The sequence below is a fragment of the Thalassophryne amazonica genome, chromosome 14 (genome assembly GCF_902500255.1).
Source record: "Thalassophryne amazonica chromosome 14, fThaAma1.1, whole genome shotgun sequence".
Taxonomy (NCBI): domain Eukaryota; kingdom Metazoa; phylum Chordata; class Actinopteri; order Batrachoidiformes; family Batrachoididae; genus Thalassophryne; species Thalassophryne amazonica.
Window position 1 is genome coordinate 65,048,679 of NC_047116.1, and position 14,236 is coordinate 65,062,914.

The 14,236-nt window shown below is 43.3% G+C and overlaps 1 long non-coding RNA gene across 1 annotated transcript; it reads left to right on the top strand.

Annotated features, from left to right (window-relative positions):
• The first annotated feature begins 487 nt into the window (after positions 1-487).
• On the top strand, positions 488-12,111 carry LOC117525188. The gene is made up of 3 exons (XR_004564976.1): positions 488-617; positions 5,337-5,348; positions 12,101-12,111. It is a non-coding gene; the product is annotated as an uncharacterized LOC117525188 (long non-coding RNA).
• Positions 12,112-14,236: the final 2,125 nt, after the last annotated feature.

Sequence of the window (14,236 nt, forward strand, 5' to 3'; positions counted from 1 at the left end):
TTTTTAACTACATCAGTTTTAGATGTTTTTTTTTATTAGTATTATTATTATAAAAAATTGCTGAATTTTTACATTTGCCATTCAAATACTGAGCAGAAACGTGCCTCACCTTGGATTACGCAATCACTGGGCTAACTGCTGGCATTCTGTGCAGTGAGACTGTATTCCTGTCTCTCTGTATGCTGCTATTAAAATGGTCAAACACTTTGGCTATATGAATTTAAGTTTCATAGTTTAGGTGATGTACATAATGTACAGTTTTTTTGTCAACTTGTGTGTCATGATTTGCCCCTGCTCTGTCTGTGATCATTATGATTTTCTGTCAGTTTGTCTTTGTTGAGTTTTTTGTCTGCTCTTTTGATCATCTTTTTATTTTGTTTTGTCACAGCTGCTGGTTTTCAGTTCATCACACTTCAGCCACATCTTGAGTTCCATTCTGGTTTAGTTTAGCCTTTGATCCACTGTCTTTGATTTTTTGTTCATTATTGCTTTTGTCGCAGCTTGTTGTTTTCTGTTCATCACACTCCAGCCACATGTTGAGTTCTGTTCTTGTTTAGTTTTGATCCACTGTTTTTGTTTGTTTCATGATTGCTTGTGTCACTAGTTTGATTTGTCAGGTTTACCACATTAGTCTTGAGTTGTATTATTCACGTCAGTTCTGTTCTAGTTTTGGCCTTTGGATTTCTTGATGTCTGCTTTTCTTTTCATGGTCAAGTATTATTTTCTTGTAAAGAGTCCATGTATCCTTTGTCCATTAGTTCTTTCCCGGTCTTGTTACTTCAGTATTGTTAGTTTATGGTTATTAGTTATGTGCATGTTGTCTCTGCACTCCCTTGTCTATACTCCCCATCTCTGTTCTCATATAATCACGCCTAGTTTCATTTGTATCTCTGTCTCCCTCTGATCCCTGCATTCTCTTGTGCTCTACATCCTCATCTCGGTTGGCCACACCCCATTTTGTCTGCCATCTTGTCACTGCACTCTCTTGCCTCACAGTGTCTCATCTTTGTCCACACCCTTCTCCTGCCTGCTCACCACACCTGCTCCAAATCACTTCCTAATTGAGATGAGATATACTTTATTGATCTCACAGTGGAGAAATTATGTTTATGCTCCAGTTACCTCAGACAGCAATTAGTCCACAATTATTACTTGTTTACCGTAATAATGGCACACATCAGAATTAAAGACAGCACATACACATTTGACATTGTTTATGTGCACTAAGTTTGAAGAAGTCCGTTATCCGAATCAAGGCAAGTGGGTGAAGGTCACGCAGCAACCCTGAGATGCGCCGCCGTCAGCTTGGGGGGGAGGAATGGGGGCCAGCTGCAGCTAAAACTGCACCGCCCCCGCAGAAGGGGAAAGAAATGGTGTGAGCAGAAGCCGGAGTGTGTGTGTGTGTGTGGGGGGGGGGGGGGGGGGGGGGGATAGAGCATGCTTCAGTCCTATGAAAACAGTTTATTGTCTTTGTGAGTTGAGATAAGAAACAGCCAAATGTTCCCCAGGCCGAAGACATTCCTCTGGAGGAAAACAGTCAGGCAATTTGTCCGTCAGGCTTGATAAGCCTGAAATGTTGTGGTTTGAGCAGTGAAAAACACTTTTAACAGTTCCACTTGAACAACCAAATCCCAATTGTGAATTAAGAATATTCCCGATTATGAATTAAGAATATTCAGAATATTCACCAACCTCTGAAATCTTCAACTTTAACTGTAAGGCATGTATCTGCTCCAAGATGTCATTCAATTTGTGTCTGAGTTCAAGAGCCATCGCAGTCTGAGAATGCACTGCCTTTCCAACCTCGTTAATCATGACGGACAAGCGAGGGGCCGTGGTTCTTGATGCCGCCGTCTTGCCAATTTTCCGGTAGATCAGGGCAGCACATAAGCCAGAAAGTACCAGCCCTGCTACCATAAGACCAAAAATGAATAAATCCTCGATGTCCTCAACAGAGAAAGGCGCCAAGCATGCAATGCGCCAAGACCCCCAGGATTCGAGAACGTAGCCTGCAGGATACGTTCCATCTAGGCAGGTAGGATCCCCCGGTCCTGACCATCTTGTAGAAAAAAATGGTGTCAGTAGCGTTCAGGGACCAGCTGATCAATTCCATGGTTAATCCAATAGTAGTCCAATAGATCCAGTATCCAATATAATTTGAGGAATTCACAGTCTAGTGAAGTAGGGACTTGAAGGTTAAAGCAGAGAGCAGAGATAAGGGAGAGTGGAAGAGATGCGACTGCCCTCATCAGAGTCCCAAGCTGAGTCCAAATATATAGTAAATTTATAATTAAACCACTGTGCATTTAAGCCCTGCTACTTTTCATGTCTCTTGCTTGTTCGTTGATGTTCCTATCTCCGTTCCAGCTCACGTACTACAACCCCTGGTAATAATTATGGAATCACCGACCTCGGAGGATGTTCATTCAGTTGTTTAATTTTGTAGAAAAAAAGCAGATCACAGACATGACACAAAACTAAAGTCATTTCAAATGGCAACTTTCTGGCTTTAAGAAACACTATTCGAAATCAAGAAAAAAAATTGTGGCAGTCAGTAACGGTTACTTTTTTAGACCAAGCAGAGGGAAAAAAATATGGACTCACTCAATTCTGAGGAATAAATTATGGAATCACCCTGTAAATTTTAAGCCCCAAAACTAACACCTGCATCAAATCAGATCTGCTCGTTAGTCTGCATCTAAAAAGGAGTGATCACACCTTGGAGAGCTGTTGCACTAAGTGGACTGACATGAATCATGGCTCCAACACGAGAGATGTCAATTGGAACAAAAGAGAGGATTATCAAACTCTTAAAAGAGGGTAAATCATCACGCAATGTTGCAAAAGATGTTGGTTGTTCACAGTCAGCTGTTTCTAAACTCTGGACCAAATACAAACAACATGGGAAGGTTGTTAAAGGCAAACATACTGGTAGACCAAGGAAGACATCAAAGTGTCAAGACAGAAAACTTAAAGCAATATGTCTCAAAAATCAAAAATGCACAACAAAACAAATGAGGAACGAATGGGAGGAAACTGAAGTCAACGTCTGTAACCGAACTGTAAGAAACCGCCTAAAGGAAATGGGATTTACATACAGAAAAGCTACACGAAAGCCATCATTAAAACACCTAAACAGAAAAAAACAAGGTTACAGTGGGCTAAGGAAAAGCAATCGTGGACTGTGGATGACTGGATGAAAGTCATATTCAGTGATGAATCTCGAATGTGCATTGGGCAAGGTGATGATGCTGGAACTTTTGTTTGGTGCCGTTCCAATGAGATTTATAAAGATGACTGCCTGAAGAGAACATGTAAATTTCCACAGTCATTGATGATATGGGGCTGCATGTCAGGTAAAGGCACTGGGGAGATGGTTGTCATTACATCATCAATAAATGCACAAGTTTACATTGATATTTTGGACACTTTTCTTATCCCATCAATTGAAAGGATGTTTGGGGATGATGAAATCATTTTTCAAGATGATAATGCATCTTGCCATAGAGCAAAAACTGTGAAAACATTCCTTGCAAAAAGACACATAGGGTCAATGTCATGGCCTGCAAATAGTCCAGATCTTAATCCAACTGAAAATCTTTGGTGGAAGTTGAAGAAAATGGTCCATGACAAGGCTCCAACCTGCAAAGCTGATCTGGCAACAGCATTCAGAGAAAGTTGGAGCCAGATTGATGAAGAGTACTGTTTGTCACTCATTAAGTCCATGCCTCAGAGACTGCAAGCTGTTATAAAAGCCAGAGGTGGTGCAACAAAATACTAGTGATGTGTTGGAGCGTTCTTTTGTTTTTCATGATTCCAATATGGAATCACTCAATTCCTCAGAATTGAGTGATTCCATATTTTTTTCCCTCTGCTTGGTCTAAAAAAGTAACTGTTACTGACTGCCACAATTATTTTTCCTGATTTCTTATAATGTTTCTTAAAGCCAGAAAGTTGCCATTTGAAATGACTTTAGTTTTGTGTCATGTCTGTGATCTGCTTTTTTTCTACAAAATTAAACAACTGACTGAACATCCTCCGAGGCCGGTGATTCCATAATTTTTGCCAGGGGTTGTATTGTTCTTTGTTTCTAGCCATAGTTCCGTGTTGCTGACCATGTCTGTTTTTTTCTTGACCTCGCCTTTTGTCTTGCCCTTGAAACTTGCTCTGACCTCAGCCTGTATTTTGACGACGCCTTTGTATTACACCTGTCTGTACCTTTGCCTCGCCAACTGCCTTTTTGTGTACCAGACCCTCTGCCAGTATTTTCGATAAAGCCTTCTATATTCAACCACCAGTCTGTGAGTTTGCATTGTGCCTCCTGCCTCCTGCTGTGCCCTGCACTCTTGAGAACCATGACAAACTATGTGTATGAAATGTGTTTCGTGTGCTGAGCGATCACAAAACGGCTGCAAAAAGACACTAGTTGAGGCATGTAGTTCTCCTGCCTCATGTTAGGGGTCACTAGTGATCCCAGGGATTCTTCATTTGATTTGGTGGTGCGATGTGATGCAACACGTTCCAGCTGCTTACACTGTGTTCGTACATGTGCATAAGCATGCACAAAACCATCACTGATGTGTGTTGCATGACCATGCATCCTTCATGACAGCAGGTGGATGGTTTGTGGTTCCCCCCTTCGTGTTTGATTCGTGGATTTTCTCCCGGTTTCTGCGTCTTTCATGTTATGTGCGAAGGGGCCCTAAAGGAAGACCAACGTCAGATCTAAAAGGTTTGCTTCAAACTGCGGTACAGAAGACCTGCTCTTTTCAGGCTGCTGGCCGTGTGGGTGTCCAGCAAGAAACCACCTTTTCTGCTGCCTTCTTTTTTCAACTTGTGACTGGACTGAGATGGGATATTGTCAACTGAAGAATTTACAAAGACGTCTCATCAAATACGAGCAGTCAACCACTCATATTCAAAGCCAGAAAAGGCTCAAAACATACAGTCAGATCAGGACTGATGGAGAACTTTCTTCTCTGGCGGTGATCTCCACTGAGACAGAGAGACTTTAAAACTGTAGAAAGATAAGGTAGACAAACAAACAAATCATTGACGCTTTTGTTCAGAAGGAGCGGCATATGGATTTCAATTATAAGTAAAGGTAAGACCATAATAACATTTATTATTATTATTAAATGTGCTTTTTGTTTGCTGTGGTTTGTCTGTGTAAAGAACGCTAATATGAGATTTTAAACATAACCCGTTAACTGCTGTCAATCAAACAGTAAATACGCTACTCTATGAGATTAATATGTTTGTAAATCTGATTGTGTTGAAGTCAGTGCCTCACCAGCCATCAACCGCACCGCACTTCACTGTTTTGGTGGATTGAGGAAAGCAGACGTGTTTCCACACAGCCTGCTTAGCTCATCAGCAGCACTTGTTGAACTGAGTGGTGTGTCAGAAATAAGCTGCCTACCGGCTGGAATAAACTGTCAACGGATGGAATGTAACATTTACCCCCGCTGTGCCTCAATGAATGGTCGGTTCCATCTTTCAGCTCCTGCAAATACTCTACACATAAACATTCATTATATTTATAATATGACACCTAAATAGATCTACATTTAATATTTTACTTGAAGTTAGACAGGTGTTTCTTCTCTGAATAGGAAGCAGACAGTAGTGGGGCCCACCCAGCAGTTGACTCCACCTAGCAGGCGACCTGCTGATACACCACTGAGCAGAGTGAGAGTGCATGAGGAACTCAGCAGTGTGGGTGGAGCACACATCTGCTTCCTTCCATCCAGTGACAAATTGCAATAGGAACCTGTTCAGTTCTTCTCTAACAGCACTTCTCTGACCGATGAAGATGTCCTCACAAACACTGCAACCCCCAGATTTAGCTAACTCATATCATGGATACATTTTTTACAAAAAGCTTATTGAGGCATTCAATAGAATGAAATGTATGGGACAAAAATGCATGGTAAATGCAACCAAAATGTACAGTACATGATGTCAGTCAGGCTGTATATTGGAACAAATAATGAATGTCACATGTTGTACAAGCCACCAGTCAAATAACAAGGATCAATTTAGGTGTGATCATGCACACTGTCAGGATTTTATATAGTTCATGCTTATATTATCATTTATTTTATATAGTTCATGCTTATATTATCATTTATTTTATATAGTTTATGCTTATATTATCATTTATTTTATATGGTTCATGCTTATATTATTATTTATTTTATATAGTTTATGCTGATATTATCATTTATATCTTATGCTTCTTATTCTCCTCCTCTGCGCAGAGCAAAAAATATATATTTGTCTCTCTCTGACTGGTTTCTTTACAGTGTCTGTGCCTCTCATTTCTTTAAAAACAGGGTGCAAACCCAACACACATTAAATTGTACATATTATGAAATGTGTCAGAAGTGGTACTTTCTTTGCATGAAATGAAAAGCTCTAAAGTGTTCTCTGTGCATTATAAAGAAATCACTGTGCAAAGTCAACTGATGGGAGTACATTCAACTTTAGTTTGTTTCTTGATGCAGTGAAACATGACATTTTTTTTTAAAGAAGAAAAATTCCAGCTACAATTTGCCACAAGTCATATGGGAAATAGCCTAGAATTGATATTTTAAATTAGTTTCTGTTCCATTGCACTGTGAAACTGTGACAAGTGATGCAACACACAAAACGTGGACTATGTACTTTCTTCAGTCACATCAACAAAATTGCCTTTCCTCACAAGTCACTCTGTTTTTGAATCGACAAGTCTACAATAAAAGGACATGCTGATTGTTTCATTGATATCAATCATTTGTGAAGGCTCAAAAACAGTTTGTTGATACGTATGTTTCCACACTGAATCCTTTGTCTTATGCTTTTCATTGTTAGTAATCTGCAGGTGGGAATTTAGTTGTTTAATTAAATTGCATTTGTTCTGTGATGATGGTGATGTCAGTTATACTGGATTTCTCTCTGACTTCATTTTTAGGGAAGTGAAAATAGGAGTGATGGGGGTTGCTCACCACATAACATCTCCCCTTCTGGCATTAAACCTCCCATCAAGGTCATATCTCTGAGGGAAAATCCCACCGGAAGGAACTCATTCCCCAGACTGAGTGGATGGTAGGAACCTTACCCGTTGAAAAGCCATCATGAGCTGTCTCTACTCTCAATCAGTGCAAATCCATCCTGCTGCCTTTCTCATGCACTCTTGATTCTCTGATTCTCTGAGAATAGACCACATCAATAGTTTCCAGCGTTTCCATCCCACGCTGCTCCAGGACCATTCTCCATTAAATTAATAGGGTACTCTGCAGAAATTGAAAATTGGAACCTCAAAACTATTCCCACGAGAAAAAAAAATAAAACAATAGTGTATTCTTTAAGAAACGTCTTGTTTTTACGCATTTAAGATTTATTATGATTTGACCAAAAACAAAGGCTCCTGGATCTAATGTAAAACATGTAAACAGCATGATAAAACAGCCTCATTTTTGCATAAAACTGACTTTAGAATGATTTAAGAGGTTTTAATTTAACATCTGATGGTTAATAATCACATTATTCCTATTGATTGCTTTGGGTGTAGCGAGTCAGTCTCAGACCCATGCACAGTGAAGGCAAGGTGGACCAATTTTTAGGGCCACTGTTCGGTTGACAACAATGGAAAGATGATAGGACTAATATTTTTGGGGAAATTAGCAAAATTAGCTAACAACAGTGGACATTGTGCTGCAATACACAATGGGAGTTTGTGCTTTTAAATATTGTTATTGTGGTTCATGTTAGTTTAACAATGTTGGTAGTGTTATTGATTTATTGTGTTTTTGTAGCTCAATTGGTTTAGTCGGTTTAGTTAAGTGTCATGTTGCCATTACCATGAGTGAGAACTGTAGCGCTTTGATGTCTTCCACCACCGTCTCTGTTTGTGTGTGTGTCAAATCTAAGGGCCCCTTCACACAGTATGAATGTGGCTGAATTGCGCATGAATCAGCAATTGTATGTAATACGTGTACAACCCTGATTCCAATGAAGTTGGGACATTGTGTAAAATGTAAACAAAAACAGAATACGATTTGCAAATCCTCCTCAACCTATATTCAATTGAATACACAACAAAGACAAGATATTTAATGCTCAAACTGATAAAATGTATTGTTTTTGTGCAAATATTTGCTCATTTTGAAATGGATGCCTGCAACACGGTTCAAAAAAGCTGGGACAGTCATATGTTTACCACTGTGTTACATCACCTTTCCTTCTAACAACACTCAATAAGCGTTTGGGAACTGAGGACACTATTTGTTGAAGCTTTGTAGGTGGAATTCTTTCCCATTCTTGCTTGATGTACGACTTCAGTTGTTCAACAGTCCGGGGTCTCCATTGTCGTATTTTGTGCTTCATAATGCACCACATATTTTCAATGGCGACGGGTCTGGACTACAGGCCCCGCACTCTTTACTTTGAAGCCACGCTGTTGTAACACGTGCAGAATGTGGCTTGGCATTGTCTTGCTAAAATAAGCAGGGACGTCCCTGAGAAAGACATTGCTTGGATGGCAGCATGTGTTGCTACAAAACCTGGATTTACATTTCAGGATTGATGGTACCATCACAGATGTGTAAGTTGCCCATGCAATGGCCACTAACACACCCCCATCCCATCACAGATGCTGGCTTTTGAAATTTGCACTGGTAACAGTCTGGATGGTCTTTTTCCTGTTTTGTCTGAAAGACATGACATCCATGATTTCTAAACGGTAGCATTTCGCTGCATGAGGGAGTCTTCCAAAGGGATCCGTAAAGTTATAATCTAATCAGCGTAATCCAAGAAACATTGTCAAAATGCTACAAACATGTACATGTATAAACTTCCATGATATAAGCAAAACTAGTGCATGAGGTGGTTGATGCAACACACCTAAACCATCCATGGTACAGAAACAGACTTCTCAGACATCACATCACTCCTCTTCACCTGCCATTTTGGAGAGGGAGCGTGGCCATCAGCAGCTTGTTTTTATTTATCCCAGTAAGCACATTTACATTATTTCAGACCTGAATGTTTTATTTTTTTCTTTCAGGGTGCATCAGCTAAGATCTTTGTGGAATATTTGTAACTGCAAACTTTAATATCTGTTTTTAAAACCTACATTATCTTATTTAAAACATATTATATTGTGGGTATCATGAAAGGTGCTGTAGAAATCCAAGTCATTATTATTATTATGACCCTTTAAAATGTGAGCGGGTATGAAAAAAATGCCCAAACTTGAATGATATGGTTTCTAAGGTGAATTTAATGCCTTGACAGGGTGAATAAGGACTTGTAAAGAAATTTGTTGAATCACTTGTACATTAACTTTGCCAGTGCTGGACTTTATATCTGCCACAAAACCATGTTTCAATGAAATGTATCTCAACATTTTTTCTGGCTCAGTGAGTGATTGTTGTTGTTGTTGTTGGCAGTTTCCTCGCTTGCAAGGATAGTGGGAAGGCCTTTTTTTTTTTTTTTTTTTTTTTTTTTAGTTTATTTTCTACAAGCCCTCTGGTGGCTGAAAAGTTCGATGCGGGATGCACAAGACCTGTTACACTTGGGGCAAATGAATACTTGAGTAGGCTGGGCTTGTGCTGCTGCCCGCTCTTTCTGCCTTTGACGCTTCTGGCGTGAGGCCTCACTTCTTTCTGCCTCAAACTTCAGGCTGGCGGATTTGATGCTGGAACGCCAGCTGAGTCTATCTGTAGCTTGATGCTGCCATGACTGATGCTGAATGCCTGCAAGGGAGAGCTGTTTCTTCAGCTGGTCCTTATAGAGCTTGGTTTCGTCTCCCTTCCTTGAGCTCGCCAAAGAGAATTAATTTTGGCATGCGTGTATCATCCATCCTGGCTACATGGCCTGCCCAACGAAGCTGTTGTTTGAGTATAATAGACTCCATGCTGGGCAATTTGGCTCTGGTAAGGATGTCCTCATTTGAGACGTAGTCCTGCCACTTGATCCCGAAGATGTTTCGGAGACAACGCTGATGAAAGCGTTCCAGTAATCTGAGCTGCTGGCGATACAGAACCCAGGTTTCAGCTCCATACAGGAGGGTAGGGACCACAATGGCTCTGTAGACCTGCACTTTTGTGGAAAGGCGCAGTGCATGATTCTGCCAGACTTTCTTTGACAGTTGACCAAAAGAACTGCTGGCCTTGGCAAGGCGACTGTCTAGGTCCTTGGCAACAGATGCGTCATTTGAGATAACACTACCGAGATACGTGAAGTGCTCTACTGCATTCAGGCTGGTACCCTCGATGTTGATTTGGGGTGGGGTATATGCTGTATGGGGGACCGGTTGATATAGCGCTTCTGTCTTTCTCAGGCTGATGGTGAGGCCGAAGGCTCTTGCTGCTTCAGCAAAACAGTTGACAATGTGCTGCAAGGCTTGCTCCGTATGGGTGACAAGGGCGCAGTCATCTGCGAAGAGCAGCTCCATGATTAGCTGTTCTGTGATCTTAGTGTGGGACAGAAGGCGCCGCAAGTTAAACAGACTTCCGTCGGGTCTGAAGCAGATATAGATGCCGTCTGTCAAGTCTTCTTTGGCCTCACAAAGCATCATGCTGAAGAAGATGGAGAACAGAGTGGGCGCGAGGATGCAACCTTGTTTGATGCCATTTGAGTTGGGGAAGCTGCCGGACAGAGTCCCATTGTACTTCACTTGTCCCATCTGGCCTTCATGCAGCTGGCGGATGATGGTGAGGAGCTTTGGAGGGCAGCCAAGGCATGCAAGAATCTTCCACAAACCCTCACGACTGACCATGTCAAAAGCCTTGGTTAGGTCTATGAAGGGTGCATAAAGGGCCATGTTCTGTTCTCTGCACTTCTCCTGGATCTGTCTCAGGACGAAGATCATATCGGTGGTTCCCCTGTTGGCCCGAAATCCGCACTGACTCTCGGGAGTATTTTCATGCGCTATGGTAAGGGTAAGCCTGTTGAGCAGCACTCAAGCCAAAATCTTACCTGCTATTGAGAGGAGAGTGATGCCCCGGTAATTAGAACAGTCGGACTTGTCGCCCTTGTTCTTGTACAGGGAGACAATGACCGCATCCCGAAGGTCATGTGGAACCATTTCCTTTTCCCAGCAACTGGAGAAGAGAATCTGAAGCTTGTCGAGGACTGCCTTACCTCCATTTTGGTACACCTCTGCTGGGATGCCATCTATGCCAGGAGACTTCCCTGGATTCAGCTATGTGGTGGCCTTTCGGATCTCTTCAAGTGTTGGGGGGTCATCAAGTTCCCATTTCACCTCCACCTGGGGAATCTTCTCGATTGATGACTCTTGCACAGTGCGCTTGTCACTGAAGAGGTTTTCAAAGTGTTCTGACCAATGCTGCATAATGGTTTCCTTGTCCGTCAGAAGGGCGGAGCCGTCTGAGGAGCGCAGGGGTGCTTGCACTTGATGTGCTGGCCCATGGATGGTCTTAAGGGCTTCATAAAAGGAGCGCATGTCTCCGGCATCGGCATGTTGTTGTGTCTTCTCCGCAAAAGCTAGCCACCAGTCGTTCTGCAGTATGCGGAGCTTGCTTTGCAGTGTGGAGCAGGCATTTCTGTAAGCTGTCTTGGCAGAGTGGTCATCAGGTTTAGCTAAAAAAGTCTTGTGGCATGCACGTTTCTTTTCTAGTAGTTCCTGGATCTCTGCATCAGACTCATCAACCAGTCTTTATTTTTCCTGGCTGAGAAGCCCACTACTTCTGCTGCCGTCTCCTGAAGGATGGTCTTTAATCTCATCTACTATTTTTCAGGGTCATCAGGCAGGCCTTCTTCTCCACCCAGTCTCTCCTCTAGTTTGGCCTGGAACTCCATTTTTGTGTCTATGTCTTGCAGCTTGTGGACTTGTAGCTTCTTAAACTGTGGGCCTTTCTTCTTAGGAGGGGGCTTGAAAGTGAAAGCAATCTTGGAACGGACCAAGCGATGATCCATATAGCAATCCGCGCTAGGCATCACCCTGGTATGTAGTACGTCTCTTCTATCACGCTGACGCGTCAGAACGTAGTCCAGAAGGTGCCAGTGTTTGGAGCGTGGGTGTCTCCAGGTTGCTTTGAATCTCTCTTTCTGTTGGAACAGGCTGTTGGTGATCGTCAAGTCATGTGCAGAGCAGAACTCCAGCAGGAGGCGGCCATTGTCGTTACAGTTGCCTATGCCATGTTTCCCTAGCACGTCCTTCCATGCATCAGAGTCACGGCCCACTCTGGCGTTGAAATCTCCCATGAGGAGGAGCTTGGCCTGGGTGTCGACGCACTGTAGAAGGTTGTGCAGATCGCTATAGAAAGCCTCCTTAACTCCGATGTCGGCCTGCATGGTTGGGGCATACACACTAACAATAGTGGCAAAATCCTTGTTGTTGATGGGGAGCCGGAGTGACATGAGTCGGTCAGAATGTCCAACTGGCAAACTATGTAACCTATGTGCTATGGCGCTCTTAATCATGAACCTGACCCCTAAGAGTCGACGATCTTCTTTAGCCTTCCCTGACCAGAACAGTGTGTAGACTGTACCTTCCTCGGTGAGTGACCCTTGGTCTGCAAAGCGCACCTCGCTGAGTGCAGCAATGTCTATGTCAAGCCTTGCTAGCTCTTTGGCGACTAAGGCTGAGCGTCTTCGAGGACGATCGCTATTGTCTGAGTCCATCATTGTGCGTACATTCCAGCACAAAATTTTCAGGTTGTTTTTCTTTTCGCACCACGTGTAGTGATGCCCATTGGCAGCGGTGAGCCAACTGGGTCTAGTGAGACAAGTCATATTTAGACCACCTTTTCTAGGTCTGTCTCCATGTGGAGCAAGCAGGGCTATCCCTAAACAGGGCTGCTTGGTCACCCAGGGCCCTGCCGGATGATGCTGTTGTCTCGGGTCAGCAATCAAACAACCATAGCTCCTGAGCCGCCTGCATGCAGGATCGAGACTGCAGCTCCCAGTGCCATCATGCACCTGCAGTTTTCGCCTCTTCCCATCGCTGCAGGGCTTTACTTCCCGCCTGCGCTCGTTGCTTAAAGTGGGGATCAGCTCGCGCACACCAATTCCACTCTTTAGGCAAGGTGGCACTCCACAGTGGCACAGACAAACTGAGATGGCTGTGGTAACCACCAGGCTGTAGGTTTTAGGAGAGTGACCTTCTCCTAGTCTCTGGCTAAAGAACCTTCCTCGGAGGCACGGGGGCAGTAACCCAGGCTGGGGGTTTAACATCAAGGTTTTCCTTCCCCTAGGTGGACCGCCTTAACAGGGCTAATGAGTCCCATCTACCCACTGCTATAACCCAGTCAGCTGAGAGGCTTGTGATGGCGGGAGCGCCTAGATCCCGTATAGGTCATGGACCTACCACTGCCATACTTGAATAAACTGTTGTGAAAGTGTAGGAACACGGACCCACAACAGGGGGCGCAAATGAACGGACAATGGAGGAAGTCAAATAACAACACTTTACTGTTGTGAATAAGCACAACAAACACAACGGATTACAACAATAGACAAAGAAGTCAATTCACAAAAATGTGTCACGTGGGCAGGCTCGAAGATAAGAGACGTCTGTCCAAAGCAGAACCGGAACCACATGATTTCCTCCGCCACCGAACCCCTGGAATACTGGAGCCGCCAAGTCCCGAACTCCCAGGTGGCCACTGCCTCCGCGTGTCGGATCTGGTACTGCTGGCGAGGAACAAAAACAGTTAAATGTGGGTGCGTTTGCACCCAGCAACCCGTATGGCGGGAAAACCACCTCCACCTCTCGTTGGAAGAATGTCTGCTATTTAACGCACAAAAGTAACAAAGGGTTAATGTCAAAGAACACAGTCGGCTGAGTACGGTACCTTCTAGGTAGAGCGATATCTCGGCAAAGAGGTGGAGATGTTGTCCTGCTGATATACCCCTGCTGATCAGATGATTGGTGACAGCTGTCGTAGGCGATAAGTGACAGCTGTCACCCCGGCTGCTCCTGTGAGGCGGCAGCGCCCTCTGGTGCCTGGAGCCCGCACTCCAGACAGGGCACCCTCTGGTGGTGGTGGGCCAGCAGTACCTCCTCTTCAGCGGCCCACACAACATAAACAATATATGTGTTGGAAAACAACAACAAAAACACAAAGCCAAGCTAATCAAAACCAAAGTGAGTGCAGCTCCAGGAAAACCTACCTGAAACAATCTAAAACTGACTGAAAATAAATCTGACTCAATCTAAACCGAAAACAATTCATCTAGCGCAACGTAACTATAGCTTGTAAGCTAACAAACAGAATATCAAATC